This window comes from Chiroxiphia lanceolata, chromosome 4 (assembly GCF_009829145.1).
Source record: "Chiroxiphia lanceolata isolate bChiLan1 chromosome 4, bChiLan1.pri, whole genome shotgun sequence".
Taxonomy (NCBI): Eukaryota; Metazoa; Chordata; class Aves; order Passeriformes; family Pipridae; genus Chiroxiphia; species Chiroxiphia lanceolata.
This window is the reverse complement of record NC_045640.1, coordinates 68,096,841-68,122,789: the sequence shown is the minus strand read 5'-3', so window position 1 is coordinate 68,122,789 and position 25,949 is coordinate 68,096,841. Positions and strand designations below refer to the sequence as shown.

The 25,949-nt window shown below is 38.8% G+C and overlaps 1 long non-coding RNA gene across 1 annotated transcript in view; it reads left to right on the top strand.

Annotated features, from left to right (window-relative positions):
- Window positions 1–147: 147 nt before the first annotated feature.
- The window catches only part of LOC116786304, a 52,610-nt gene continuing 26,808 nt past the window's right edge, over window positions 148–25,949 (top strand). Inside the window, exons 1-4 of the long non-coding RNA XR_004356872.1 lie at window positions 148–374; window positions 3,523–3,705; window positions 6,357–6,486; window positions 21,665–21,746. This is a non-coding gene — a long non-coding RNA (uncharacterized LOC116786304). The remainder of the gene's footprint in view (window positions 375–3,522; window positions 3,706–6,356; window positions 6,487–21,664; window positions 21,747–25,949) is intronic.

The window sequence follows — 25,949 nt, the reverse complement described above, 5'->3', positions numbered from 1 at the left end:
AACTCAGGATCTAGCAAACTAAAGAATTAGCAAAAGAATATCTTACTACTCTCCTTGGGACAACAGAAATTGTGCTGGATGACCGCCGGCACCCTCCACCTCCCAAGGTCTCACAAGGCCTACCAGGCCCCACTACCCCATATGGCAGAACTGACAGCAGGGAACCCGCACCTCCAGAGCCACCGGAAGGGAAGAGAGCAAAGGCCTCTCCTGCCTTCTTCTTTATACCCCTGGCTTACATAAAAATCATAGGGAATACTGCGTAATATGGCCACTTCCTTGGTTACAAACTGGTCACCAAGGAAGGCCTAGAATAAAACTACCACAACTTCCTATTTCTACTTTATTCTCCCCCTTCAATACAGCTTTCTCTAGTAATTTCATTCATTCTGTGAGGAACAGGGAGAAGCAGAGTTCACTCAGTGCACCTGCTTTACTAAGAGGTGCGGGGTTAGATTTTGTTTCAGTTGTTATGGTCCTTAAATCTGTGTCCACACTTTGCTTTCTCAGTATGAATTTCACACTGGTTTCCTTTCTGAGATTTACTGAACATGCTTGGGGAGCTGGGTGCTCTGTGTTTCTTGTTTCCATCAGGAGGGAAAGGTCTTGGAGTGAGTAGTGTTGTGCATAAGGGGTATCAGGGGACACCAGGTATGGACACAAGACAGCATCTCTCTTGAAAGAATGATGCAACTGCACCCACTGAGCTCACAAGCAGTTGAATTTAATTTTCCTGGATTTTTGGTTGGTGGCTTACAACTGTTTGTTAGGAGTTTCTGGAAACTGAAGATTACCCTCATTACTGCCAGTCAAGCCTGACAGAAGTGTTGCATGTGTTTGTAATTAGGTGGTCTAGCTCAGCTGGACATATCTGGCACTAGCCAAAAATGGAAAACAGCTCAAGTGAAAGGATAAAGTGCCAGTGCTTGCTGGATGTCACTGGATAGGGGTGTATATCTCACTTGAAAGGGGCTTGTGACATGCCCCCACATGTCACAGGTGTGGTGTGGGGAAGAGGATAGAGAGGACATGCAGTGGTGTCAGCAACAGTACAGACAGGTCTTGGGAGTTCAAGGATACTGCAAGAGAATACATTACTAATTTTAATAAAGGTCAGTGTCTTGTCTGTTTACCTCAGTATAAATACAGATGTCACTACCACTTGCTACTGAAGAGAGACATATAACAATGTTCTAATGCTCTAATTAAGAGAGTAACTTTTCTAGCAATAGTAAAATAGTTTCCTTAATTTTCTTTCTTTGTAGTCAGTTAATAATTGTGACATTTTTCTTGGCTTTAACTGTGTGTCCCTGAAGGCATGTTAAAGACCCCCTGTTATTACAACAGTGAGAATCATGTTGCTGAAGTGACGGAAGCAGAGATACTTATTAAAATTTGGCCCCTGCTGTTTGTAGTTTCTCAAGACTACACTTTGGCAAAATTTAAAATAGACTTACGTGATGCCTGACAACTAGAAATTATGCTATAGCCCAAGTGTTGGGTGAGAATTAGAGAAGCAATTATGGACTATTGTAACACCTGGAAACAGAAGTGATAGTGGATGGTTTAATGTTGCATTGAGCAGATAATTGGTTTTGTGGCTGATGTGAAGCAGTTCTCTTGGTATACTGTGATTGTACACAAAAATATCATATGACGTACTGTGCTATTTGAATGTTTACAAGGCATTCACACTGTTTATCTGCTGTTCTCAAGTCTCTGGTGGAAATGTGATGCTGCTTTCTTTGAGCCTGTCCACCTGAACAGCATTTTAAATAAATACTTGATGTGACATGTATCAGAAGAAAACAAAATTGGTACTTGATTGCAACCAGTTTACAGTGTCTCCTGAATCAGCAGCTCCTGTTTGTCTTGTAACTTACACAACAATTCTGTTTTCACCTCTAGTGTTTATTTCCCTTTCCCTTTCAGGCAACTGCAAAAGCCAGAAAATGGCCTTTCTGATAATGCCACTGAGATTTAGAGCATTAAAGCAATCTCATTATCAGTTTACATCCCTAGTTGGAAATCTGAGATTGTTCAGCACATCAAACAGTAGAGTGGGGGCATGTAATGTGCAGCCCAAGGGCCAGATGAGACCTGCTGAGTCATATAATGTGTGCTCCAGCTGCCCTCTCCCTGTATCTGAGGGATGGGGACAGAGCTGCTGACTGGTACTGCTAATGAACTCGAACTACCATACATTATTTTCCATCTACATGCCAAACATGGTTGTATGCACTTACAACAAATGTCTATGGTTTATATGCAAATTGGATGTGACCCTTGGGCTCTTGGCAAGTAACCTGTATAACCTTCAGGTCTGCAGAACATAAGCCTCTTGCTAAAGCTGAAATTAGTGCATGCTAAAGCTGAAATTAGCCTCTTGCTAAAGCCTCTTGCTAAAGGTGAAATTAGAGGCTGCCTTGCAGAGAGAGCTCAGGCTGCTCTGTGCTTGATGGCAGTGGAAAAGGCCTAATGGAAACCCCTTTAGCTCATCTTTCCCACTCAACTCTTGGATACATGAGCAAGAAGGGAGGGAAACAATATTCTGTTGGTCCGATGCTCGCTGCATAAGTTCTTGCTACCTCAACCCTTTGATATTAGCAGCCATGTACATGTAAAACCCCCATCACGTCATTGAGGTCTTCATGATGAATCTGCAAATGACATTACACTGTTGAATTTTTATGCTGTGCAAAGAATTTTAATTATTTTAATTACTGTTTCTGCGTTAGTGTGAAAATAGAATCTATCATTAGTGCATCCAACTGTGCAGATGAAATATATAATCAATATAAAATGCTTTTTCATACCCAGTTTGAATAAAGATCTAGGATAGTCTAAATTCAGAGGTTTCTTCTGTGTTAAAGTTCTACTAATGCATTCATTAACAAAAAATTACACTACAATGTCTGTGGGGCTTACTTCATTGAAAGAACAATTTCTTTGTTGGTAACTTCATCTTGATGTTACTCCCCTCTCTTCAGCTTTTCCAAAATGACATTTTTCTTAAAATCAGCACTAATACAGTAGTTAACCTCTCTCAATATTATGTAAGAAAATAATGCTGAGATAGTCATACAAATAATTAAACGTTGAAACCCTCTATTTTTGCCACAAATGCAAAAGTACAGCACAACTCCAGTCATATTATTTATTTTAGAGATCGTACTTTTAAAATGGCAATAATGACCTTGAAATTATGTCAGCCAGTGTTGGCTGGCTGACATACAGAATGTGAAGATTATTTTTGATATAGAAGGAAAGCATGTAAAGATATTGTTGAAGTCTTTGTACCAGCTTCACTTATTTTTGGCAAGGTATAGAATTCTAATGTCTGTTTTATTATTTCTTTTATGATAAAAATAATATTGAAAAAGATATGGGGGAGAGGTTATATGACTGTCAAACTGACAGGTGCACAAATAGTTTACTCAAAATAGCCCTCAATTTTAATTTATTTACTTTATTTATTGTCACCAAAAAATACCACAAAAGAAGCATATTTTCTCTTTTTAGGGTACAAAATCTGAGTATGACCACTCTTATGAAAATTCTGGGTTTGCCTGGGGAAAGGAGGATGTCTCTGTTGCGTCGTGATCCATTGGGGAACTATGGATGACAGGTACTGGAAGCTGAACTTCCACAGTGTAAACCATGAAGAATATGCATCAACCTTGACTTGCAGCACCACTTCAAAAGGTGAGGTGAAAGTGTGGAGTTTTTGCATCCTGGTAGAATTTATTGCCATAAATCACTTCTTCAGTGTCTCCCAAATGTGCAGTTTTTTTGAAAATGCACACATCTAAAATTTTTAATTCATGTTATCTGTTACTTTAGTTTCCATTTATTAGGATAGGGTGTTTTATTTGCTAGCAGTTGTTGGCAATCATGGAGGATAAAAACATTCAATTTCCTTCATGTGAAAGCTGACATTCTCATCCAGTCATTTGATTCCAGGAGCTCTGATCAACTATAGGGAGACACTTAATCAAATCTCAAGAAATTATATGGTTGCCTCTGTTACAGGACTTTCAGTAAGAATGAAAATAGTTCTGGTGTATTATGAGCAGTGAATGAGTATAGATCCTGTGTTGTCCTAAATCCCTTTTGAGCTGCTCATAACAACACATCTTAATGCTATGTGAATAAATGAGCTGGGGATTTCTTTCCTCTAGCTAAATCCTAGTGTCACAGAAGAATGTCATCCATAGATCTCATAAAAGTAATGATGCTATATTACATTAGAGTAAGACCTGCATTTAAATGACCACAATCATCTCTACAATGAACTTTTAGGCATAGACAACTTCTGGGCTGTTTGTTTGAATTTTCTATGTTATATGGTTTTAGACTGGAAGACTTTTTTGATGTACTGTGAAAAAAGCAAAAAGCCCCCACCAACCAGTCAACCAACCAAACCAAATAACCAACTAAAGACCAAATCAAAAAGCCACCCTTGACTTCAGATCCTAGAAATGATCCTAGTAACTATCAGAATGGTTACAAGCTATAGAAGACAAGGTAATCAGGGAATCATACTGTTCCTGAAAGGTTATATACCACAGTCTATAATTAAAATTCTGGTAGAGAAGTATCATGCCACTGAATTTTTAGTCTGAGCATGCAGTTTGCAGAGAAGTTGGTTGGCCAACTTTCTGCCATCAGTACTCTGCATCATATTTTCACTCAGATTCTTAAAGCTGCATAGTTCTGAGTTAAATTTTAAGAGGCAGAAAAAAATTGGCAAAACATAAAAGACTCAAGTAGCTACATATCAGCTAGTCAATATCACAGTATAAAAAAAGAGAGATATTTTATGAACATTTCAAGTTCTTGCTCTACTATTCTAAGAGACTATCTTTATTTAACTTTTATTAGAGTAATGGTGATCTTGAGAAACACAAAGTACAGGAGGATACATTTTCATTGTGTTTAGCAATTGTGGATGTCATAGAATGAAGGTAAGTATTAGGAATTGGCATAGTATAAGAGCCACTCAAATTAAAAACAAAGGATGTATATTTTTTATAGATGAACATGCCAGGAAAACAGCATTGGGGAAGAATGTCTGCCTCTGAACAAAGAGGGCTTTTTGAAAGCAAAAATAGAGAGATACAGGAAAGCATACAATGGAGACATCAAAAGAACCCAATAAAAATGATTACATCAAATAAAAAAAGATTAAATATTTTAAGGTGCAAGACAGATCAAAGGCTCCCTAAAGATATCAAAAACATGATGCCTATGAGGAAATTAGGATGTTAAGAAGCGAAAACAAGTTCATAAAAATGTACATACCACCATTTAAAGTCGAAAAGGAAATACAGTGTTCTAGGGTCAGCCAAAGTACGTGGTACTAATAATCCTTTTATCTTTTATTAGCTAAAATTAAAATATAGAATACAGAACACCTACGAATTTACGATACGATTGAGTTTACCATCAGAGTTATGCAGAAGAAAAAGGGTAACCTACTAATTACTTAAACTTCTTTGAACATGCAAATAAAAGTACTGGAGAAAAAGAAATCAAGGATATTTAAACAGTGAGAAAGCCTCTGACTTGGATTCAGGAAAGCTGAACTAAGTATTTTACTGGAATATTTATACTGTGTCAGTGCTAGAGCTAGCTCAAACAGAACTAGGCAGAACTAGGCTAGAGGAATATTTTATGATTTAAAATTGGTGAAAAAAGCTATATTATGAACAATCTGTTCTGTGAAAATATTTTGGTTCACTGAGGTGATTTTATAAAGCTTTATTTTGTAAAATTGACATTTTCCCTTGCTGCTTCTTACCTCAGTATAGGCCTAAGTACTGTTCATACAGGTAATAAATAAATATATAAATATTTACTTGAGAAGTTGCTTTTAAACATATTTTTTTCTATTTAACTTTGTGTCCACAGCTCCAAAACCAGGAATTAGAAAGCAAAGTAATAGATTTTCAAGCTTATAAATTAGCGTTAATGTGATCTTTATTCTATTAAGTTATCTAGACTAGGCTTCCAAATCATTCTCTTTTCCAATACCCCAGAATATATCGTTTGAGGGTCTCAAAGACATCAGCTAGTTCCTTTGAACTTGGATCATAACAGGATCCTGCTTCATATTTATCATTGGGACAATATGTGTGGATTCTATCTTTCTCTTTCCTTCTTGGCATTCTCTTTTGCTTCACTGTTCATGTGGTTGTTCAGCATGTGACAAAACAGTGTCTTCTGCAAGGATAACTAAATAGTCAGTGTAATTCATCAAACCAATGGCATTGGGGGTGGGGAGGTATACGGAGGAGGGATTTCATTTTTTTTTTCTGTTTTGAAGATATTAAGAGTATACATCTGCTTTATAGACCAAGAAACTGCTGCAGAGGAACCTGAGAGCCAACTGTAGAGTCCAACACAGTCTATAATGCTTTCGGATAATAACCAGACTATAGCTCCACAATTCCAACAAAGAAACACAAGCAGTATGGATGTACAGTGAGTATCAATTTGTCCGTTATTTCTAATGAAGTTAAATAATGCATATGGGACCACATGTTTGAAGAATAAATACACATTAAAATTCTTAACAGTGTGAAGATTAAGGCAATATGATTTTTTTATAGCTTTCATCCAGAGAAAAATAACTTCCTGCTTGCTTTCAGTAAGATTAGCTGGAAAAAATCTATAGTACACCTAGAACAAAGTCTGAGTGGCAACAGGCAAATATTTTTATTTGGAAAGATTTTTATTGGTTTTAATTAAGCAATGACATTTTTGTTGAATGTCTTAAATCTTTAATTACCACCCAAGAGCATTGAGCATGAGTTATGACATGAGTTATTTACTGAGTCATTGAGAAGTACAGTTCAATATTTTCTTATAAATACTTCATATAGAAACAACAGAAGGCCTTCACTGGAAACAAGAGTGATTTTTAGAAATATGAGTGTTTCAGGTCCTGATCTGAACCACAAGGAAGGCAAGTGAAAGAATCCCAGTGGCTTCCATGGGAGTTGGCTCATGTCTTTAATGAGCATTAGAGCTTGTAGTAACTAGAGAAATGTTTTCTTATGATTGACAATGTCCCACAAATCAGAATCTGTCACCAAAGGTCAGCCCTGAATATGTGTTTGGGGCTTTGGGGCTTTTGTACTTTTGTGCTGGGTTTTTTGGTAAAATGAGAAGGGGAAGGTATCACCTAAGGTAAACCTTGTTTAAAGTTTGAGATGTCAACTGTAGCAGCTGCATGTATGGATGTGATATACAATGTAATATGGATGAGATTTTCACAGGAGTTCATCACTCATATATCACAGAGAAATTGGGTTGTTGATTTAAATACAGCCCAGATCAACTGTTGTGGGCATGAGAGAGATACCAGCACTAGCAATGGGTATATATTTATGAATAGCTACAGCTAAGCTGATGCAGACAAGAAAACAGATGTTTATGCTAAAGATTTGCTCTCAATCTTCAATAAAAAGTAGAATTAGTGCCTACAGCTCTAGTGTATTTATCAGCTCTCCCTAAATTTTAAAATCTATGGCCTACGTAATGAGATACATAGAAGAGGGAAGGAAGCAGCAGTAATCTTGCTGCCTGCATGAAGGTGCCTAATCTATGTAAGGCAGTGCATCTTTCCAAGATTCCCAGGTACTTGGTGGAAAGAAATCATTGCTTTCCAGGTTCTCTTCTCAGCCTTGCACATGGCTCCTATCGAGATCATTATCTGATGAAGTAAATTTCTCTCCTCTGAGTGTATCTTTGCTCCATGAAACAAGACAATTTGTGATTACAGTAACCAAATGGAACAAATGAGATCAGAACAAACCTACAGCTGACACAGATCCCAACTGGATAATGATCATCAGGATAGCAAAGTTTGTGACAGTGAAATGCAAGGCTAATTGTGGTTTACCCTACGAAGAATATGACATTAATTTTTTTACAGAGAATGCAATCTCATTGTCATACAGAGCTTACAGCTGGAATTCTTTTGAGGATTGTACTGCAGATTTGTGACAAGAAAGTGAAGGAAACATCTAGATCAATTATGTTTTTAGAGACTAGATTTATGGGAATGAGAGCCCGGAGAAGCAGGAATTGGGGCAGGAGCTCAAAGCTGAGGAGACTTACTCCTCAGGTGGCGTAGAGCAACCTCTGCGGAGTGTTGGTGTTGGAGGCTCTGTCCATCATCCACAGTTGGCAGGGTGGACTCCTCCTTCAAAAGGGTCACTTCCTCAGTGTATTCAAGTATGAGAACCTGGCTGTGTCATCACTTTTCTGTGACCTATCCCTTCTGATAAAATACAGACTTTTTATCTGTAGGAAGGGCAATTTATTCTGTTAATCGCAGACTAAATCTGACTGTTTCTGTTTCTGTTGGTATAAGCCCAGGTGGTAGGCTCTCTAAGCAGAAAATCTGCCAACAGGTAAGCCATAATAGGAAAAAAACAACTGCTGTTTTTTATATTAAAATCCTGGGCATACTGTGGAGCCCAAACCACATCCTAAGTTTTCTTTTCCCAGAAGAAAGCTTAAAGATTCATGAAAGTATTAATGCTGCCTGATCACTACACAGAACTTACCTCCAAAAACATGCAGGGCTTATTTGAGACTCAATGATACCTCTCGTAGGTGGTCCAGGTTTGCAATTTTAGCCTCTAGACAGTGTTTACCACCTCTTGCATGAGAGCTATCAGCAGTCAGAAAGGAGGAACTTTAACCTATGCTTCACTGAAGTTTACTTTCCTTCACTTAGATGTTGTGTACTGAATTTCCATGAAAGAATGAAAAACACTTAAGACTTGATGAACACAGGATATACAACATTATAAAGGAAAGAAACTTGTCTCTGCGTCTGTACAGGACTTGTTCACAAGGGTTCCCATCCGACCCCCTCTGCTGGAGTCGGTAATGTCTCATAAACCTGATATAACCAAATTCTAGTCAGTAACTCTTATGAAGAGAACTACATTATTAAGTCTTTAAAAAAATGCCTAGTCCTATTTAACAGCCTTCATAATTTTCTAGCAGTGACTCCTGCAGAACAGAAACTAGAAAATTGATTATTTGAGATATTAAAAGCCTTCTGTGTAAAAGCTTACAACATGAATGCGTTCTGAACTCTTTGGCTCTACTTCAGTTCACAGATTCCATCTTTTTACAAGATCAAGTCCCAGGTATAAGACTAAAGGCTGCATCTTGTACCTGCTTCATTTAAAGGTAAAATAAAAAAGAACCATCTAGAAATCCTGATAACATTAGCACAGAAGATGGAAATGTACTTTGGATTTCTTGTGCCTTATACTGCTGGAGATATCAAGTTCATAATTTAAGTGATAATATGCGTTTTTTTCCTTCCATGGGGAAAATGTTACCACATTGCTGCATGAGTACTTGTCCCCAACCAATTTCCAGAACAATATCTAACATTGGCCTGTGAAAGTTTCCTCCACTGAAATTCCATGTGAAATTCACTGCAGGAATGATATCTGTGGTCTGATTCCTTGGCCACTGAAATGAAATTATAGCCTTCTATTGAGCTCATTATGCATGAAATTAAGATAGAATCCAGGAAAAACAGTGGAGTCTCATACGTATTCTTGTACTGAAAAAGTGGTTCTCCCCTGCCACTCCCCCTGCAACTTCTTTGTACTTAAAATGGCAGTATATAACATCCTCCAACACCCAAATTTTCAATGAGAGCCAACAAAAGCTACATTTTGTGTTATAGGCATGGATTATGAAGAAAATCATATTAATATTTAAGAGCAAAGCTTTACTTATTTACATTTTTTGAATACATTTATCAGTCTTAAGTGATTATTTTCTACTGATAAATGTTATTTGTTTTTAATGTGACCTATTCAACACTGTAATAAGTGTTTCACTCCAGCTATGTTCCACATGCTGTATTCAAGTTCTTCACATCACCATTGTGTGTAGGAATTTCTGGTGTGTTTTTATGAGAGAGAGAGAAAGAAAGAGAGATCGAAACATTTAGTAGGTAAGATGGAAGGAAGCAACTATCTATCTAGATAGCTGCTAATGTCTGTCATAGTTAATTCCTCTATCTTATACAAAGTTTAAGTAATTTCTTTTTCCTGTCGAAGTGAACTTTACTATTTGGACATAATTCCTTCGTCCTAGAGGTGCAAAAGCTGTTGATGATATTTATTTCTGAAGTTTGGTGCCTTGTAGGAAATTTCCAGGTGCTTCAGGTACTATAAAGGTACTGTCTGAGACTGAACTGAAGCACTTGTAGTCACCCTGATTTCTGTTTACATTGCCATTTAATAAAACAAAACAAAACATTCAAGAATTTGATTTTTCATTATTTTGCTGGACAAGAAAATAAAAACTTGGGAAAGCTTTCAGAGAGAAGTATTACCAGTCTTGCTTTTATGCTATTACATGTTCTTAAAAACTAAGCAAACAAAACATTTTTTTCTCAAGATCAAATTTTACTGCTTTCAATGATGGTGTATCTTTGGTAACTTTTGATTCAATTTCCTAGCAGCAAGTGGTTTTGGTGGGCTTTTTCTTTATAGCAGGCAGAAGATTGAAGTTTTTTCAACCATATAAGAACTTTAGAAGTTTGACGGCTTTCAAGATGGTCTTTCCCTTTTATAGAAACTTCCCTAATATCTGTAAAAATGACAGAAATCTTCAGAAAATTGTTTGGATTTGCTCTCTGCATTAACATCTCTGAGCATGTTAGCGTCTGAAGGAGGGCAATGAAGATATTGAAAGGCCTTGAGGGGAAACTGTATAAGAAGCAGTTGAGGTCATTTTGTTCAGCTGGAGAAGACCAGACTGAGGGGAGACCTCATCGTGCTCCTCAACATCCTCACAAGGGGAAGTAGAGGGGCAGGTTACAGATCTCTTCACTCTCATGACCAATGACAGGACCTGAAGGAATGGCCTGAAGTTGTGTCAGGGAAGGTTTAAGATGGATATTAGAAAAAGATTCTTCACCCAGAGGGTGGTTGGGCACTTAAAAGGCTCCCCAGGAAAGCTGTCACAGCACCAGGCCTGACAGAGTTCAGGAAGCATTTGGACTATACTCTCAGGCCCATGGTGTGATTCTTGGGAATGGTCTGTGCAGGTCCAGTTGGACTTGATGACCTTTGTGGGTCCCTTCCAACTTGGCATATTCCGTGATTCTATGATTCTGCTTGTGTGAATCACAGGTTGATGATCTACATCTATCTCCTAGTGAAACAGCTTCCCCAGCACAAAATCTGTCCTCACAGTTGGCACTGACACAATTTTTTGAAGTGTTTGTTATCTCTGACATGAAGGAGCAGACAAGGAGCTGGTGTCCCCTTATTGCCCCTCTAAAATAATGGATAATACCTGAAATACAGCACAGAACAGTATTTGAACACTTGCTTTATTGCTCCCTGCATGACCTTAGCTTTGAGACCTCTTTTATAAAGTCCACTTGCCTTAGTACAAGGATAAAATAAAGATAAATACAGATCACTAAAATTTTCTGTGATGTTGCTGTTCTTCCATTGAGAGAGTTGCAACAACTGTTTGATGCCTTTTTTTCTCTTTGGGGTATTTGATGTCTCCATAAAATAGCACCATGCAGAAATCTAGGCAGCATGCCCATCCCCAGCACATGTGCCCTCAGATTTGGATAATGATTGTTCACTTCATATGAAAATTAAAAGCTGCAGAATGTAGAAGAACATGCTTGATTTCCTTTTGTGTGTGAAGATTTTCAAGGTTCACTTCAGAGTTAGTTAAGGAGAAGTATCTATTTGTGTTCCTTGACATTTATTTTTTTATGTTTCAAATTTTGCCTAGATGTAATTATTTGAAGTGAACAATTTGGGAAAATTTTGAAAGTATTTACTCAATTAGCATAGAAAAATATTTCCTAATCTGAATTTAAAATAATTATGAACTATAACTGTCAAATAAATGTCACTAAGTTTGGCAGAGAGAGGCTGCTCCATCAGGGCTCTGTCCTTTGTTGTCTATTGAAAATTTATTCGAGTTTGCCCAGGTTCATGGAGCTAAGTAGAGACTTTATATTTTCCAGCATCACTGTTCCCTGAAGACTTCTAGTCTTCACATGCTTCAGGTTTTGCAGTGAAGATGTTGTCTGTTTCTGGTTGAAAGGGGAAAGGAGAGGAATGCTTCCTCACATAGATGGAAATGGAAGAATAGCTAGATGTGCTTAGAAAATAGAAGTATGGGAGAGCTGGGGAGTGGGAACCAAGGTAGAGGCAAGAATTTGGGAAATGAAGCATGTGCCCGTACAACTTTTTGGAGTGAGGTACGAGGTTCTGTGCCTGATTTCTAATTTGGCTAGGCATTGCATACAGTGTGTCATTATGCTTCAGCTAATATCATCATCATCATCACGGCTAGGCTTCGCGAACGAAGATTTGGGAAGGCACTATCCACATTTGCTACAGGCATGCTGGTGGCTTATGAGGCCAATACGTGACAGACATATCCGATTGCAAAAGGCGCAGCAGAAAGACTCCTTAGATGGTGTATTTTGCAAGAAACGGTTCTTTCTGCGTTGCCTTTTTTCCTCGAGAGTGATCCTGCGTGTGTTCTCGAAGGAGACAGCTGCGTTATAGATGGCGTGTCTCCAGGCCTCCCGATTTGGAGCCAGAGTAGACCAGTTATGGTGATCAATACGGCCAAGGCTGAGATGCTGTTTCAGGGAGTCCTTGTATCTTTTCTTCGGGGCTCCTCTCATGCGGCAGCCAGTGGCAAGTTCACCACAGAGCAGGATCTTAGGGAGGCGGTGGTCCTTCATCCTTGAGACGTGCCCTGCCCATCGCAGCTGCGTTCTCAGTAACGTGGCCTCAATACTTGTGACAGCTGCTTGCTCTAGTACAGATGTATTGGTCACATAATCTGACCAGCGGATGTTAAGGATTGTACGGAGGCAGCGCTGATGGAAGCGTTCTAGGAGACGCAGGTGGTGGCGGTAGATGACCCATGATTCGGAACCACATAAGAGAGTAGACAACACTATGGCTTTGTAAACACCGATCTTGGTACTTTTCTTCAAGTGTTTATTAAGCCATACTCTTTTGTGGAGTTTTCCAAAAGCACTATATGCCTTAGCTAACCTGTTGTCTATCTCTCCGTCGATCTTTCCATCTGAGGAGATGAGGCTACCAAGGTAATTAAACTGTTGGACTGATTTGAGCTCTGATTGGCCAATGGTGATGTGGGGATGATGGAAGACTTCCTGAGGTGCAGGTTGATGGAGGACCTCTGTCTTCTTTAAGCTGACTTCCAGCCCAAAGAGCTCAGCAGCATCTGCAAAGCAGGATGTTAAACGCTGCAGGGCTGCTTCTGTGTGGGCAACGAGGGCAGTGTCATCAGCATAAAGCAGCTCCCGGACAAGATGGTTTAAGGTCTTGGTGTGGGCCTTCAGTCGCCTTAGATTGAATAGACTTCCATCAGTACGGTATCGAATGTAGATGCCGTCCTGATCATTGAGGTCTGCTGTGGCCCTTTGGAGCATCATGCTAAAGAAGACGGTGAATAGGGTAGGAGCGAGAACGCAGCCTTGTTTCACACCATTCTTAATTAAAAAGGGCTCAGAAAGTGCGTTGCCATATCTGACTTGGCCGTGCTGATCCTCATGGAGTGAGATGATCATTTTAAGGAACTTGGGGGGACAACCTAAACGTTCCAAAATCTGCCAGAGACCTTTTCTGCTCACAGTATCAAAAGCCTTGGTGAGGTCGACAAAGGTTACATAGAGACCTTTGTTCTGTTCCCTACACTTCTCTTGCAGTTGTCTGAGGACAAATACCATGTCTGTAGTGCTCCTGTTGGCTCTGAAACCACACTGACTTTCAGGTAGAATTCCTTCTGCTATAGTGGGTATTAGTCTGTTCAAGAGTATTCTTGCCAGGATTTTGCCAGCAATGGAGAGCAGAGTAATACCACGGTAGTTTGAGCAATCTGATTTAATACCTTTCTTCTTATACAAAGTGATGATGACAGCATCACGAAGGTCTGATGGTAGTTCACCGAGCTCCCAACAGCGCACCACAAACTCATGAAATTTGGTGTGGAGTGCAAGGCCCCCATGTTTCCAGGCTTCAGGTGGAATTCCATCAACCCCAGCTGCCTTGCCGATTTTCACCTGCTGTATGGCCTTGAGGGTTTCTCCTAAAGTGGGGACAGTATCCAATTCATACTTTACTGGTTGTTGTGTGATGGACTGAATTGCTGAATCTTGGACTACATGGTTGGTACTGAAAAGAGTCTGAAAGTGTTCAGACCATCGATTCAGAATGGAGGTTTTATCTGTTAGAAGGGTTTGACCATCAGCACTGAGTAGAGGGCTTTGTACCTGGTATGTAGGCCCGTATGCTGTTTTCAAGGCCTCATAGAAACCTTTGTGATCACCTGTATCTGCGCATAATTGAGTTTTTTCAGCTAGACCGATCCACCACTTGTTCTGGATGTCACGGAGTTTCTGTTGGAGCTTGCTGCATGCGAGACGAAAGGCTGTTTTTCTTGCGTGACAGGATGGCAGTGCAAGGTGTGCTTGGTGGGCGGTTCTCTTCTTCCTCAACAAGTCTTGGATTTCTTGGTTGTTTTCGTCAAACCAGTCCTTGTTTTTCTTGAGGGAGAACCCTAAGGATTCTTCAGAGGATTGCAGGATGCTGTTTTTAATATGGTGCCAGATTGTTTCAGGAGAGGACTCTGCAGAAGCTGTGGGAATGTTTTCGAGCCTGGTTTGAAGGTTTGCCTGGAAACTGTCTCTTACTGTGGCTGATTGGAGATTGTTAACTTGGAGTCTTCTCCTTGGGATACTGCCCCTTTTTGGTTTGAATTTGAGCTTAAAATTGAGTTTACAGCGCACAAGCCGATGGTCTGTTTGGCATTCTGCGCTGGGCATCACGCGGGTATGGTGGACATCGCGGGCATCTCTCTGTCGCACCAAGACATAATCAATGAGGTGCCAATGCTTAGAACGGGGGTGCATCCAGGTTGTCTTCAGACTATCTTTCTGCTGAAAGATAGTATTAGTGACAGTGAGTTGTTGCTCTGCACAGAATTCTAGCAGAAGTCGACCATTATCGTTGCAGTTTCCAACACCATGCTTGCCTAATACTCCTTTCCAGGCTTCAAAATTCTTGCCTACTCTGGCGTTGAAATCACCAAGGATAATGATCTTATCATCTGCAGGAACCTTTTGGGTAAGGAGGTGCAGGTCGGTGTAAAATTTATCTTTTTCAGCAGGGTCAGCTTGGAGAGTTGGGGCATATATACTAAAGATGACAACATGTTGCTTGTTGTTTAGTGGAAGGTGTAGGGAGATAATGCGGTCTGAGTGACCTGTTGGCAGATTTTCGAGTTTAGGAACAAAGGAGTTTTTGATCATGAAGCCGACTCCTGAGAGGTGTTTTTCGGTTCTGGGCTTGGCTGACCAAAAGAGTGTGTAGCCGGCACCATGTTCTCTGAGGCTGCCTTCTTCATGAAGGCGAACTTCACTGAGAGCGGCAATGTCGATGTTGAGACAAGTCAGCTCATGGGCAATTAGGGCAGACCGACGCTCAGGACGTCCGCTATCCGCAGAATCGAGCATGGTTCTGATATTCCAACATGCTAGAATTAATTTAGGTACACCTTTGGAGGCAGGTGCATGCCTTTGTCTTTTGCTCTTTGTGCGACTGCATTGGACGAAGATGCCCGTTGGCCTGCGGTTAACCAACCGGGTGAAAGTGGAGATGAGCTTTGTTTAGGTCACCTTTTCTAGGCCCCTCTCCGAGTGGAGCAAGCAGTGCTCTCCTTGAAAAGGCTGCTTGGTCGTTCAGGGTGCTGCCCCAAGAGACTGTCATCTCCGGTCAGTCTCAAATGACCAATATCCTGAACCGCCTGCATGCAGGGTTGGGTCTGCGGCTCCCAGTGCACCTTTCACCTGCCGTTTCGACCCTCGCCCATCGCTACAGGACTTTTTGCATGTGGGTAAAGCCTTCAAGCCTGCGCAATGGATTTTTTTTTAGGTGAGACACAGTGTGCGCGGAACTGAACCCACCCTTTAATCCTGAGGTTCATCTGCCAGGGCCGAGCGAGCTTGGATGGTGGCAGTGAGGTCCTCAGGACGTAGGTTTGATTACAGTGACCTTCTCTTAGATGGATGGCCTTACAGGGCTAAGCGAGCTCCATCTGCCCGGGTTTGGGATTAGAGTTGTCCTTCTCCTAGGATGACTGCCAGGAGGCTAATGAGCTCATCCTGCCCAAGAATGTATTATATCTGGTCCCACGGTTTTGATCTGTCTGGCATGGGTGACCCTTCTGGAGGCATGTACCATATAGCTTGCAACCACACAGGGCTATAGAGACTATGTTCCTATTAGAACGCTTTGGGCAAGTCTTTCATTTCCTGCTTTATTATCATCTACCTATAAACAAACTGAAGGAGGTACCCAGGGACAACCCTTTGTCCTGTCCACCGTTTCAGGATGTAACAGAGCAAAGCAAGTATATCCAGAACATGCCGAACCTAGGCAGTAGCTTGAGCTAATAAATCCTGCTGCAAAATGCATGAGAATTAATTGGACAGGGTATCTTAGATCAGATAAACCAGGTCTGGGACCTAGGGAACTTAGTTTATCAGGACAATGGGCTAAGATAACAGCAAGTAAGGTTTTAAGAGATTCTAGTTAATAAAGTGAAAATGGAATTAAGCACTGTTTTATAGTCGAGAATTCTAAATGGAAATATTTCTGGCATTTATCAGTGTTTGAATGTTTAAGTTTGCAATATAACCTTTGTTTTTTAGCACTGGATGTATGAGTACATATTCATACGTCCCCTTCAAATTCAAATCAGTAGAAGCATAGGTTTTTTCTGTAACTTTTAAAGAAAAAAGCAGATTTATAGAGTATCATATAATTCATATTGGTACATATATTAAAATGAACATATGACAAGTATATGACAGATGAAAGTACTGTAAAATCTGCCTTTATCATCATTTCACTAAGTTGTGCTATGGAACTGCTTGATTTTATTTCCTCTGCATGACACGATTTATTTAATTTCTAAGAGTCTTCTGCTACACATGATAGTTCCTTTTTGATGAGGCAGAGAGATACAGAACTTCACTGGAGAGAGAAATACACAGCTCTTTGTTGCACAATTTTTTTTTGCCCATAAGTTTTAGACTGGTTATGATTAAAAGAATATACTTGTCCTTTATGTACAACAACTCATCTTTATAGAAGCATACACATATATGCATATTTGTGGGGAGTAATCAAGAGGCAGTGTTGGAATTAATTACCAAGAATATTCTAATTGGTTATCCCAAGAAAGATGGTAAATCTTTGATTACATTTTCTACTGATGATTTAGAATAGGGACTACATATTTCATGATATATAGGATAAATCTATATTTAGATTTGCAAGTAGTAGCTCTATTTCTAAAATTTTAAATGTGTTCTTAGATCCTTTGAGAAGGAGTTTAATAGAGATATTCTCCTCATCTGTCTTTCAAATCTAAGTGTCGATGAGTAGTGCTCTCAGTCTTTTCAATATGAATATTCCTAACCTAAAAAAGGTGATTGTAAAAATGCCATTCTACATCTAAAGACAGAGCAGCTTTGTCTAAGTCCATAAGGACCTTTAAAAAATATGTTTTACTATTATTTTTCAAAAATATCAGTACCATATACATGTACTTTTCTACTGTATAATTGAATCTTAATACTTATACAATATTACATGTAATTTTATTTTAGTCTCAGACTCCCACTGTAACTAAGTTATGAATACATTCGAGGACTTCAGTCTGTAGTACAGGTTATGCAGTGCAGCATACTCATGGGTAGTATTCACATTAAATACCAATAATCCAGTCTTCACCAGTCAAATATTAATAGAATGATGTCTCTATCTGTACAGCAAGTGACTACTCATGGCATAAAAAGTGGTGATCAGTGCCAAGTCAATTTTGATTTTTAATTTTCAACCACTTGTCAGTTTAGCACCCAACTATTTGGGTGCTGGATTTTTGCCACAATTCTTATATTCTTATCAGAAGGATGACTTGGGGCTGATATGGTACAAAATTAGGTCTAAAGAAAGAAGATTTTTATGAAACTTGCATCAGTTAGAAATGTCTCTGTATTTCTAAATTTTTCTCTCTTCTTAAGGGCATGTTTGCCATGAGCTCTGAATTCTAAGCTTTCCACTTCAGCGTATTCATTGTATGTTCTTTTTTGAGTTCCTCCTGTGTTGCATCTGGGAGCAACATATAAATCTTGGGAGATTTATATATCCTAGAGTCTTCTTTCAGCTGCCATCATGCATGTGGCTTCAAGAAAAAGCCTGCTGGGCTGCTGGTTGTAGTGACATTGTAAGTTTGCTGGCAATAATCACCACACACTGTTTCTTATTCAGGAACTGCAAAAGCCTAATAATTATGAAGGGTGTTCTTAGAGTTATCCCATTCCAGAGGAAAACCTGAGGGTTTTGCCCCAAATTCTCATTTGTTCTGTGGATCTATACTCAAAATAGCACCTTTAGATCCAAGTTCCAGGACACTGTTTGAGGATGAACCCTGCCAAAGTGACTGCAATAACATTTATAGAAAAGACATTACAATTTCTACATAGAGAAATAGTCTCACTGACTCCCTGACTCCCTCACTGTGGCACCTCTGTGAGACAAAGAAACTGTACACAAAATACCAGTTTTCGTTCCCAGGGTCATTCAGAGAGTGAGTGCTAAAAAAGGAAACATAACTCTTCGGAGGCTAGAAGCCAATACACTACTGCTCAAATGGTGCTGAGAGGATATTACTTGGTCCTGGGGCACACAGTGGTAGTCAGGTAGAAAGAAAACTTAGGCTCTTATTTTTGCAACAGGGATAAAATGACCTCCAAAGTGTTGTTAAAAAGGTCCTCTCAAAAACTTCAGATTTCATAAGATTTATATGAGATATACTGGCTTATTCAGAACTTTAATTAAAAATTGTAAAAGTCCTTTATTTCATTAATTGAAGTTGTTTGCCTGCAAATTAGAGATTAATTTATGCTTGTTTTTAATTGTTGGATGCCACCACAATTGGTGCTGCATAAAAATACATACAGTACATAAAATATGAATTAAAACAAGTGAATAATTATAATCACATCAACCTAAAGGCAAGAGGCATTTTAATATCAGAGTCTAGTAACGGTGCATGAATTAAGAAGGATTAATTTTTCTGAGACAGTTCAGAAGTATTTAGCCTTTATTCTGCCCTTATTTAAAATGCCTCATATAATACATCTCAGTATTTTACATAATTTAAAGTTTCATAAGACATTTTGTTCTCACTCTACGAGTTTCTTCAACATATTGAAACACTCCTAAGATCTTAGGTCTACAAATAATAATCTTCCAAACAGATCCTTTGTTCTGAGGCTTTGCATTGGTAATCAGTAGTATCAGTGCCTGTTATAGACCAGCTTCCTAATTTACAATGGTGCTTCTCTTATGGAAATAAAAATATACTTAGATATGTAGGTAGGTGTGTATGTATAGTTAAAGGCATTCTGCATTGGTCAGAACATCACACTTAACAGACTGTTTAGCATTAAGATGTCATGGAAAAGTGCTTATATTCTCTACTCTCAAGTATTATTTAGTTAATGTGGGTGGCAAATGTACGGCAGAAAGCAGACACTGACAGACAAATCAGAGGCAACATCCTGTAGTTTTGTGTTCTTAGGAAACAGATAACATGTATGAACTCTACACATGTGTTAGGACACATACTGCAGAAAGACACTGCTTCAGTGCTTGCTTAGCAGCAAGGCTACTAACCATGAGCAAAGTATTTCACAATATATATAATTTTGAATCTTGTTCCAGTGACTGTTCAGCTGGAGTTAACTATATATAGCTAAAAATAAGAGTATCCGAGGGCATTTCTGTGTTTAGCTCAGATATTTGCAGGAAGCTTTGTAGCAGTGAGGCTCTTACTGGCCTGAGTGTATCATAGCAGATTTTATAGCTATTATAGTAATGTGCTTGAGTACGTATCTGGAGTTTCTTAAGCAATTCAGCAACAGAAGAAGATGTGGTGAAATTAGGAAGATTTCTAAGGGGAAAAAAATGAGAATCCTTACCAATTGTAAAAGTTTCACTGGAGCGCAGAGGTTGTATTACCATATTAATGCCATTATTAAGGTTTTGATAAACACATTACATATGAATATTAACATGAGATAGCCTGGATTCAAGCTTTTCACAGAGCATAGAAACATTATCTTGGGTTCCTGAATGCATGTCAGCATAGCCTTTGATCCTGCTTTGTAACACGTCTTCTGTTTCAGTTCTGAGATTCTGGGTCTTTCCTCTACAGAGTCTTCCAACTCTAACAGATTATTTCAAAGTATGTGGTAGCTTTGTGATGTGAACAAATATCTACTGAGATCAGATTCTTTAAAGTATATATGAATAGTAAATTAGGTAGATGGAGCACTTCTTTGCCTGCAAAGTGTTTCAGTTCCCTCAGCATGTGAACTTTCTCTATATTAAAAAGCAAATCACAATCAAAGAACCTTACATGGGTTTTATATTTTGACCTTGGGCAAGTCACTGAGCCCCCTGTGGTTTGGTTTGAAGCTCAGATTCTTGCACGTGCAAAATGCCGATGTTCTGTGCATCAAGGTGTACATTTTTTTCTTTTTTTTTTTTCTGTGTAGAAATATATGAATCCTACAGCTGACTTACTTTTTTTTAAGTTTCTAAAACTTTTTTCTTTTTTTCTTACTCTTGGCCAGTGCTATACACACAAACTGCATGTCTATGTCTATTTCCATAGACATGCATTCCATGTCTATTTCCATAGACATTTTATCCCTATCTGCTACTTCAGTAGCAGAAGTTCTTCAGTTTGCAGCACAGAGGTCCTGAGTTTTGCCTCTGTGCTTAAGGAGAACTCTTACTGAGTTTTAATCTTGGCTGCAACAGCTTCTGTGACCCCAGAGTTCACAGTCTGCCTCTTCTTTGGCTATGAATCCTTCTTTTTCTCTTGTGGGAAGAACAGTACATGTTTTTTTTCCTGGAAATGAATGGTATGACCTGAAAGGCTCTTTTTTATAGCAACTTTCTCACTCTTAAAACTATAGCTGAGGACTTTGTGCACAGTTTTTCACCCCCTGGGGTATTATGAGGTGATTAAACCACTGAACTACTGCCCATTTGCTGGTCCCCCAGAGTCTTCCACTCCAGGTCCCTTCATGATTTGTTGACTTTAGGAAGTCCTTCTCCTGCTTTTATTTACGTTTCTTTCTGTCTTGCCTTCCTCCTGCTCCCCCAGCCAAGTGTTTCTAATACCAATTTAATGTTTTTTTTTCAGAATGTGATTTCAGGAATAGAAAAATTCCTTCTCTCCTGAAAGGATAAAGGCAGAGTTGTCTGCAGGCTCTACGCAACATCACCAGGCCCAGAGCCGAGCCAGCCCTCTGCTGGACAATGACTAACATTCGAAGGAGCCAAACCTAGGAAGAAGTACCCAAAATGAGAATAGAAATCTAATTTTCTTGGCAGCTCTGTAAGTAAAAAGCAGAAGCACAACTTCCTTTCTTGCCAGGATGTGGAGGAAAAGGTAAGTAGTTTGGGCATGATAAAAGCATGAAACCACAAAGTTTGTCCCTTGTCCCTTTCAGATTTTGCCACAGAGCATTTGCAGGAGAAATGATGCTGGTTGCTTAAAGATCCTACTGGTTATGAACTCCAAACCTTGCAGAAGTGAGTAGTTGTCTCTGAATATCATGTTTCCTGCATTAAAAGAGGAAAGGTAAATGCCATTTGTTGGGGTTTTTTTGGCTGAAGTTCTGATCTTTTCCTAAAAATTAAAGTACACTGTGAAGTGGGGGTTATTGAAATTTATAGAATTATGTATAGGGTTAATCAAGAACCCTTGTTGAAAATGATATATCCTTTTCCTTCTTTGCCTTGACAGGCTTCCTGGAATTTCTGACTTAGTATCTTGACCTTTTTTCCTGTCTTTTAGTCTTTCAAATATTCTTCGGTTTGGGTGCAGCTTTTAACATTTATTATATACTTGTCTCAGTTGTGTCAATGCACAAAGGAAATAATCCTTGATTTTTCTGGTGAGCCTATCTCAGCTAAGATGATAAATTTTGTCTGGGATCAAGTGTTCAGACTACAACTGTCCAGACAAGCTGATTGGTGATTTCATGCCTTCTCTCAGAGGCTTGTTTTATATAATCATTGCTTTCTGTATTAGCTCCTTTTCACTCCTATGCCTCTCAACACTGCTTAACTTTATGTTGACTTTCCACTTAGTTCTTTTAGCTTATTTCTGAATCCAGGGACAGACTCTAATTTGAGCAAAAGTGCTTTTTTTTTGTAATTGCTGAATGCCTTTGGAACACAGTTTTTATGGATGGAAAAAAGCAAGATGAAGAATAAATTAAAAGATATTATGCTCTCTTCCACCAGTGTCCTAAAGACCCTGGATGATGAACAGATATATTTGCTTGTATTCAGAGATAAGTTTTATTTCTTTTTATTCTTTTAGTGGGCAATGCATACTGATGTGTTTTAAAAAGCAGACAAATACACATAATCCTATGAAATAATTTTGTTGGGCATCTAGGAAAAGTTTGCTTAGTTATTTGAGGTTTCCTGAGGTAAACATAGGACTCTCTTATTCTTTTTGTATTGAATGGAAAATTTATGTTAATTATTCTACCTTAACTCGGATTGTCACTTTAAATTCACCTGCTGAGTGCTGTCAACTGTTGGTATCTGTGTTCATGTCTGAAGATGTCCATATTCATTACTGGATTCCTTTAGCTTAACAAAGCTTGGAATTAAATGCAACCCAAAAAGCAAGCATTTATCATTCTGTGACGCATTGAGAGCTAGTGCTGCTAAATGAAAGGATTGTTTCAGGCATTAACCGTCCAGTCTGTTTATGGAACTCTGTCCATTTCTGGTGGAACTATTGCAAGAACAACAACATATTACCATCTGTGTCCTCGGCAGAGGCTTCGTATCTGAATGTTTAGCATTTCAAAAATCGTACAGATGTTGATATTGCATTATTCATTTAGTTGGAGACTGCCACAGCTGTGTACTTTCCTGTATATTCTTTCAAACAATCTGGCAGCAGACTCTAATTTGAGCAGGGCAGAGTACAGACTGCAATTTTGATGGGTATGACTCTGCTATACATAATTTGTGCCTATTTAGCAAACTTACATTCTCTGAAGAAGCAAAATGGAGTATTGTCACTGCACTCCAGCAATTTCAGTATTCCAATGACAATATAATATGTTGAAAATGAACATGCCTTGTGGATATCTGAATGTTTCTGTGGTATTGAAATTATTTCAGAGAATCCTTTCAAATCAACATATCATCTTGTCAATCAATACATCAACTTGTCAATCAATAGATTGATAGAGTGAAAGAAGTGGAGCATCAACAAAAGCAAGAGAAACAGTGAAGGGAAAAGGAGGAAAATAATATGACAAAAAATGGAGGAAAGGATATGGAAGAAATGGAAGAGAGTGTGAAATGCATTGTATATTAAAAAACTGAAAAGAAGCAAACAAAATGGAAACACATAAAAAAATGAAGAAATAATTAATTAAATGGTTAAGAAGGGAAGTAAAAACTCAAGAGAGTTCATGAGAAAATATTTGGTGAGATACAGAATGACATTAAATACCATCTGAGTTAACCACTTAAATACCATCTGAGTTAGCTACTTGAGAAGATATCAGATTCAAAAACACAGTTTCTCAAATATTTCTAGTGAGTAACTGGTTAAAAATACTCTACTTTTCCTGTGACTGCACAGCAGGAAGAAAAGGGGGTTGGAATCCAAATTGCCAAATGTCCATTGAACACGATTCTTCCCCAGGAATCAGAACAAAGCTCTGTTTTTTTATTTCTACTCATAGAATCTGATATTGGAAGTTATTCAATTGCTTGAAAGCAATTTGTTTTCATAGCTTGTGACTGGGAAACTCTGCTAACTTCACTGATAATACTTTGAATCCACTACAGTGATACCAAAAGTGAAAAGTGACCTTAACTCAGTGATATCTCCCAGAAAGATGGTTGGTGCTTTATGAATTTTTAGGGAGTCGGATCATAATTGTTTTATTATTTTCTTTTCACTTGTTAAATCTCCATTATTAAAAATAACAAATTCACACATTGGATGATTTCCTTGCATAGTCTGAAAGAACCTCCTCATCCTATCTTTCTGAGTTTGAGTAACAGCAATTGAAATCCATGTTCAAAATGTAATGAAAAAATGAGCATAGTCATCTCTGCTGCTGCCCATCTAAACTAACCGTCACAATTTAGGAAACATTTCCCCCTATGACGTGGTAAAAGTAGCTAGTAACATTACCTTATACCTCCTTTGTTCTTACAGCTCTCCTTTTCCTAGGGAAAGACTGGTTTTCTGGCATGTTTCTAGACTCCAAAAGGTTGCTTTTTCCAGAGTCAGAAAAAATGAATTTGTCACCGGACAAGACATTTTTATTTTCAGCTCCTATACATGTAGTTGGAAAGTCAAGGAAGGGACTGTGTGTGGCTTTAAATTTCACTCATTCTAACTGAATGACAGTGGTTTTCTCATTCCTTATCTGAAGAGGATGACCCTTAGGTGCTTAATGCCATGGAATCCTTGCTCCAGGACTCTGCAGGGAAACCTCAGTGCCATCATCCTACACTTGTATGCAAATTTTGTAGTCTGACCCGACTGGACAATTTAAATACAACTTTGTGATCATTACGGAGGAGGGCCACACTGCTCTACATCTCTTTATTTTTCTTATGGGAAAGTTTAATAAGGCTCTCACCTGTTGGATGCAATCTATTCCACAGTGTCAGTGTCTTGCTTTTCTGGAGAAAAAATTAACATCTTTTGGGACAAGTGTAATGAAACACCTGTTCAGAACCTGGTAACAGCCAAGCCAGTAGAGTTCAGTTCTCATGAAGAACTGGAGGAAGCACAGTTGGTCAGTAGTGAAATAGAACAATTTTATAAAATCAGTCATGTTTTCACCTTGAACTCCCTGCCCTACTTGGATTATCCAGATGGAAGGGTGACAAAAATTATTTGTAGCATTCTGTTTTATTGCAGAGAGACAGACAAAAATATTTAGTTATTTAGAGGACTGGATTTGTTGGAGTAAGTAAAAGCATAGGAAGATTAACCCAAGTAACCATTTATTTTTGATGCAAAACCACACTCAAATTAAAAGTGTCCTTTTAAACATATAGGAGGAACCACACTTTACATAGCAGAGCTAATGTGTGAAACTCACTGACAGAAAACATTAACAGTGTTCTTTGGTAAAGATTGGTCATTTATAGCAAGAACAAGGAACTGACCATAATTTATACTGTTACAAGTTTAATTTCATATTTATCAGATAGGGCATAATCTTAGCTGTGAGGTCCTCTGTAATGAGTTATTTCTCAAATAGTTGCTCTCAATTTGTCAATAATATCTCTGTTACAGGAATGCTTGATGTTTGAAACAGATGGTATGGACAATCAGCCCAGCAGTTTAATTACCTAGGTAGCCTCATCTCCTCAAATGGTAAGATTGACGGAGAGATAGACAACAGGTTAGCAAAGGCATATAGTGCTTTTGGAAAGGACCACCGCCTCCCTAAGATCTTGCTTTATGGTGAACTCGCTACCAGCTGCCGCAAGAGAGGAGCCCCGAAGAGAAGACACAAGGACTCCCTGAAACAACATCTCAGCCTTGACCATATGATCAACATAACTGGTCTACTCTGGCCTCCAATTGGGAGGCCTGGAGACACAGCATCTATAACGCTGCTGATGCTTTTGAGAAAGCACGCAGGATCACTCTTGAGGAGAAAAGACAATGCAGAAAGAATCGTGCCTTGCAGAATATACCACCTGAGGAGTCTTTCTGCTGTGCCTTTT